Source organism: Cyanistes caeruleus, chromosome 1 (assembly GCF_971803275.1).
Source record: "Cyanistes caeruleus chromosome 1, bCyaCae1.hap1.1, whole genome shotgun sequence".
Classification (NCBI taxonomy): domain Eukaryota; kingdom Metazoa; phylum Chordata; class Aves; order Passeriformes; family Paridae; genus Cyanistes; species Cyanistes caeruleus.
Window position 1 is genome coordinate 57,264,475 of NC_141701.1, and position 6,339 is coordinate 57,270,813.

At 34.9% G+C, this 6,339-nt stretch overlaps 1 long non-coding RNA gene across 1 annotated transcript; it reads left to right on the forward strand.

The window, feature by feature from the left end:
* Positions 1 to 1,613: 1,613 nt before the first annotated feature.
* On the forward strand, positions 1,614 to 5,998 carry LOC111925032 (uncharacterized). The gene is made up of 2 exons (XR_002862020.2): positions 1,614 to 1,713; positions 5,729 to 5,998. It is a non-coding gene; the product is annotated as an uncharacterized LOC111925032 (long non-coding RNA).
* Positions 5,999 to 6,339: the final 341 nt, after the last annotated feature.

Sequence of the window (6,339 nt, forward strand, 5' to 3'; positions counted from 1 at the left end):
ATGGCAAGTATTCCTCTACTAGTCCAAGGAAGATGACAGCATTTAACAAGAACTGCTCCTATACTTAACCCAGACTCTCTCCCCTGGTGTCAACTTCTTACCTTTATTTGATTATCTCAGTCTAATATTTACACATCCTCATTCCAGAAAGCAGGGTAATAAGGAGAACCCTGGGATTTTCTTCCTTACTCTGTTCTTGTGAAACCACACCTGGAGCACTGTGTCCAACTCTAGCAATCACAGCCCAAGCAAGACAGGGACCTAAAAGAATAAGTCCAGGAGAGCCATGAAAATGATCAGAGGACTGGAACACCTGTTCTGTGAAGACAGGCTGAGACAGTAGGGATTTTTAAGCATGGAGAGGACTCCAGAGAGACTTTATTGTGACCTTTCAATACCTAAAGGGGGGCTTAAAAGAAAGATGAAGACAGTCATTTTACTAAGGCCATTAACAAATATGTCTGTAGTGGGTATTCCATGATTGGAAGTGGTCAAGACCAGGCTGGACTGTGTTTTGAGCAATCTGATCTAGTTGAAGGTGTCTATGCCCATGGCAGGAGAATTGGAACCAGATGAACCCTAAAGGTCCCCTCCAACCCAAACCATTCCATGGTTCCATGATTGGAACCATTTGTTTTTTGGTTTTTTTTTCCATCATGAAATAGATATAATACCAGGTTCCCTTTCCACAAAAGCATCAAGCCATTATAATGGATATGTATATGAAAATTTTCTGTCAAGGCTTTCTAGTTATTCATGCTGCTTAAGAGACATGAAGAGTTTGTGATGTCAAAATAAAACACACACAAAAATTTATCCTTATTCAACTCAGAAAATTTATCTTGAAGTATAAAAGGTATGTGCTCTGTTTTTTGCTTTTTAACTGTTCATGCATTTAATATTTTCAATTAAAATCAAAGAAAACAACAACAAAATTCTAATTGAGTGCAACTAAATGTATAAGAAAAAAATAAATGCAAAATTAAAAGCTTTCTTTCTTTCTTTCTTTCTTTCTTTCTTTCTTTCTTTCTTTCTTTCTTTCTTTCTTTCTTTCTTTCTTTCTTTCTTTCTTTCTTTCTTTCTTTCTTTCTTTCTTTCTTTCTTTCTTTCTTTCTTTCTTTCTTTCTTTCTTTCTTTCTTTCTTTCTTTCTTTCTTTCTTTCTTTCTTTCTTTCTTTCTTTCTTTTTCTCACTTTCTCACTTTCCTATGTTAATTTTGCCTTCCTCTCTACACATATGAAAGATCAAATACAAGGTATGTCCAATATTACAGTCAGCAGCTTAATACAATACATAAGAAAGTATTTAGCTCTCTAGAAGCTTTCTTTCTTTCATAAACAATATGTAAATAAAAATCAGAACCAACTGTACAGTTGGATGATTTCTTTCCTTGACTGTATTTCGAAAGAAAAAAGTGATTCCTGCTCAATTACCATGAAATCCTAGGTTCAGAAGACAACCTCAGTATCTGTATTCAGGTACTACATTGAAGGCACCTGCCCATAGCTCAGACTTGGATAAGCACGTTCTGAAGCAGAATGAGAAACCACAGTATTTTCTATTGACAAAAATGCAGAATTTAGTGACCTTTGTAATGTGCCTAATCCTCTCTAGATCCTGCGGAGAAGAACTTAAAAGTATCTAGTGCTGAGGCTTACATTCCAACAAGAGACTGGGAGCTTAAAAATTAGGAGCTGTGGCACCTTACACGAAGGTAATGATTTTCTGTTAGATTTAAGTGTGGAAAAAATCTGAAAGGTCAAATCATAAATTGCACACTAATTCTCAGGCTTTTTTTGCCTTCACTGTGAAAATTATTGTTTTCATCCTCTATGCTTTTTTAAAATCTATGTATTAGTAATATAATTCAATTCTTATAATGGAGGAAACAGTAGGGAAGAGCTAGAAAATATCCATATATTATTACCAGAATCATAATTCTTTTACAATGTGCCTGGAGATTTCTAAATGGCTACTCTTCTGTGATAAACAGTGAAGTAAAGCCTGAGTCCTCTGAGTACAAGAAGAAATGAAGATGAGGGACACAAATAGTTCTGATTATTTTCTTTAAGTTTTGTTGACGTCTTTTTCTGCCAGAAGTGTTAAAAAATATTTAATTTTTAAGGATTTTGTTTTCTTTATTCCCCAGTGTTCACTTGGAAGTATTTTTCTGTACACATATCCTAAGAATAGATTTTCACAAAAAACTCAAGCATATTTGTCAACATATTGATGAGCATAAATCATAATGCATGCCTGAGAAGCACTTATTAATGTTTTAATGATATTCTAAATCTTTAGCAAGTTAACAAATTCACAATATAATAATGGTGGTTTTTTTATAGAGTAACATATTACTAAGGGAAACAAATGTGCTTTTATCATCAAGGATTATTCAAGCATGGTCTCAAGTCTAGCTGCATGGACAGCAGCATTATTGCCATGTTACTTTTTAATTAATTTTTTTCTGTTCTTTACCTTGGTAACTACAAAAAATGTCTATTGCCACAAGCTGTAGTGACTGAAACAAACTAGGGTGCTCAGATAATCTTAGGCAAAACTTATAATAAACATATACATACTGCTTTTGTCAGGCTTTTTGAACTTAGCACTCACAAACCATGGTGCTTTTAGCCATCTGTCCACATAAACATGTGGAACTCTACATTAGGCTTCCAGGCTTGTCACTTTTTATGTGATTTTACATATCAAGGATAATGCTGGTTGCAGCTAAGCTTGTCTGTAAAAGATGAGGCTTGTGGGCATAGCTCCATTTTACAAAACTCTGCTCAAGACCTCAATTAATGTTGAATAAACAGCTATAATAGAAATTCAAATTACAACAAACGAGTTCCGTTCACATCAGCCTAAAGCAATCTGATCATTTGGGCTTTTAGCCACACTCTCAGCTCCTGCTGGCTCTTTAGGCTAGGATTCCAGCTCCAGCATGAGAGCAGGAGTTCCATGCAGCCTCTCTGCTGCCATCCGCCCTGGGAAGGATGGCTTACAGGACCAGTGTGACAGTGGTTGATGTCAGTCACCCTGACATTTGATACACTGTATGGCTAACTCCACATTCCGGGGGATTTGACAAATATTACAATGTCAGGAGCTTTGAGGAGCTTCCTGATGCTGTTTACAGTATGTTAGAGGAGGCAGATGTTAGCACTGCCCTGTGTCATGACTTCTGTCTACCCATGTCTTGATGTCAGTTTATTTCTGCCTGAAATATTCCAGCACACTCTCATTACCTTCTCACAAATAGAGGGCCTGGTTCTGAAAGCTGCTGAGTGCCCTCAGTTTCCAAAGTTCAGTTTCAGTAAGGTTCAGAAAATACTAAACTTCTCTAGGATACCTGGATTCAGCTAGCCAGTGCAATTCTTTATCCATAATAACATATGTTGACAGATGCCATAAATTTGATTAGGAAATCCTTGCCTGACAACACTGTTTAACAGATATGCTGACAGTGTACAGAAGATTTTACAGACATTTTAATTCAAAATACAGGACCCAGTAAACAAATAAAATAAACCATTCAGCTGTTCTGAAATTTATGCAAAAGGCATAAGCAACGTGTTGTGTGCTTTGAAATTAAATAAATGTCTACACTGTTTTCAAGTCTGATTCTTTTAATTCTGGACAAGGTTTCTTTACAGTTAGAGAAAGAAACTGTATTAACTAAAAGAAACGGAGCCCAGTCTCTCAGCCCCCTCACTGGATTCCATTTTACATTACTGAAAGAATTTATAAAAATTCTTCTGCTAAAACAGCAAATATAGCCATACTAGCATCCTTTGTAGGCAAAGAGGTACTTTAGCAATCCTGTATTACAATGAAGGTAAAATTTATTAGAAATTTTTTTGTAAAACAATAGAATAAATGAGGGTTTCCCATTATATTGTGCTAGGAAACCTATGTATATTTTCCTCTGTGAATGCTAGTTTTTCACATTTTAACAACTTAGATTGAAAATCTACCCACTTGGTCGTCTAATATTCAGCTGATAGTGGTCATTAAGGGAAGAAAAAACAATTTTTATTTTGATTCCACACAATATCAGTATCTGAACAACACAAAGAATGTCAACTGTTTTGCGTAAGAAGCTTGAACTACTGTGGAATTTTAAGATTTTTGTTAAAGGATAAAAAGCAATAAAACATACAAATCTTGGTAAAATCTAAATATAGCTCTAAAGTATAGCATCCTTAATTATATTTGCTAAGTCTTAGCTGTTTTAAAAACCAAAGACTGAATTATCTAAAATAAGGGACAGAAACCTATCTACTTTCACTCACTTGAAAAAGAAAAACACAAGCAGAAAACAATTCCATCTGTTTTTATTTTGTTGTTATTAATATTATTAATGATAATAATTATTATTATTACTATTGTTTATTTATTTCATCTCAGCTGCATAGTATCTGTACTTGAAGCCTTTTAAAATGTTGTTATTAGAATTAATTTTACATAGCACAGCAGTCTGAATCTGACCTTCTTCATCATGACAGTACCTAAACCTCTAAATCTCTCAGTAAGCTTTTTGGTATGACTTGAAGAGTAAAAAATGCTTAGCATTAGCAAGAGTGTCACAAAATGAGATCAAGAAGGGAAATTTTTTTAGTATCATAATCAAGTAAAGATATTTAATTTTCCTGTTTCTAGAAGATTTTGCTTGATCCTGGAATGAATAAATCCTTTATTGTAGGCAGAACCTTTTGGTTTATAAAGCTGCATATATGAACTGCCTTACTGTTTTGATGTTTAGAGGACAAGATATGATGAAATATGGTTCACTGTTGAAATGAATGAAATGAATGGTTTTCTGGCAAAGAATCATAGACTATCTTGAGTTGGAAGTGACCTGCAAGGATCATCAAGTCCATCTGCTGCCCCAGCACTGGACAACCCCAAACATCATCCCAGTGATGGCCTGCCAGGGGCAGGACATGATGAGAAAACAGAAGAGCTTCTCCTAATTCTCTAACATTTAAGTAATTATTCTTCTGTGAGATTAATGCATGTAGCAGGTTTTTTCACTTATAATCTGCTGTTAAAAAAAAAATCGCGACTATCACTAAGATTTCAGAGCAAACTTGGAGGCAAAAAACCCACACTGGAGGTTTGAAAGAATAGTACAGTAACATTAACTTTGCTACATGGAATGAATGTGAAAAAGTTTTTGCTTTTTTCTTTTTTTAATCATTCTGTAAATTAAACAATTAACATTTAGCCTACTGGCATTCAGCTTTACTTCCTATTTCTGCTTCTATTAATTAATAGGTTATTTTTTCACAAGGACTTAGTTGGCATCTATTTTAATAAAGACTTTAACATACATAACTTGGTTTGAAGGCAGCTTTGTTAATCTGAATTTTTTTGGGTATTTTTTTGGTAAAATGATAGCAAATATTTCCAAGTAAAGTTTTACTCCCTCCTGTTATTTTGGTATTTTCTTCATGGTCAATTTACTGTAGAGTTCATTGTCTGCAACACAGGAGAACTAAACTATCCATTTTCATTCTGTCCTATTACTTCGCTTGTCTAAAACAGCAGAAAAGATGGCTCCCATGACTTGTTTTTCTGCCTACAGAAGAAAACTTGGGAAACATGAAACTCTTCTTAGAAGAAGATATATTTTGCAATTTTCCCAAGCCAGGAACATGGATTGCGTTCTGGAGAACAAAAGAACAGCTTGTCCTGATGTGAAGAATTTTTTTTTTTTCCAGGAAAAAATAGTGGGGATGCAAAGTCCAGTGTTAAGAGGTACATGCTGCAACAGAACCAGACTTTGGCGATCAGGACATGGTTTATATAGCTGAGAGGCTGAGGAACACTCAGGACAGTTACCTGCCAGCTGGGTCACTCTGCTCCCAAATACCTTGAAGTTCATACTGTGGCATGGTGAAATGTGAAGCAAATAGATCTCTGATATGGGAAATTGCTGTAAAGAAAATAAATGCAAACAATACAGGAATAAGACCACATAGGAAATGTAACTCATTTTTTGTAGTGTCAGTCTCTTCCTGTGACTGCAGACTTATTTACTCCACTGGAAATATTTAAGATGTGGAACATTTTATTGTGTCTGACCACTGACTAGGAAATTGCTTTTGCAAATAACTTAGTTATTAATGAAGTGCAGGTGGAAATAGAATTATGTAAATAAATTTCCCTCCAAATTTTATCTCAAATATAATCATAAGGAGGGAAAAGCTGATAAAATGTGTTGGCACAGATCATCAGCAATGTTTATGCTTGAAGTTGAACTTGCAAAACCACATCTACCTAAACATCTGGGGGGGTGCATAAGAACAGCATTATTTGTAGTAGTGTTATT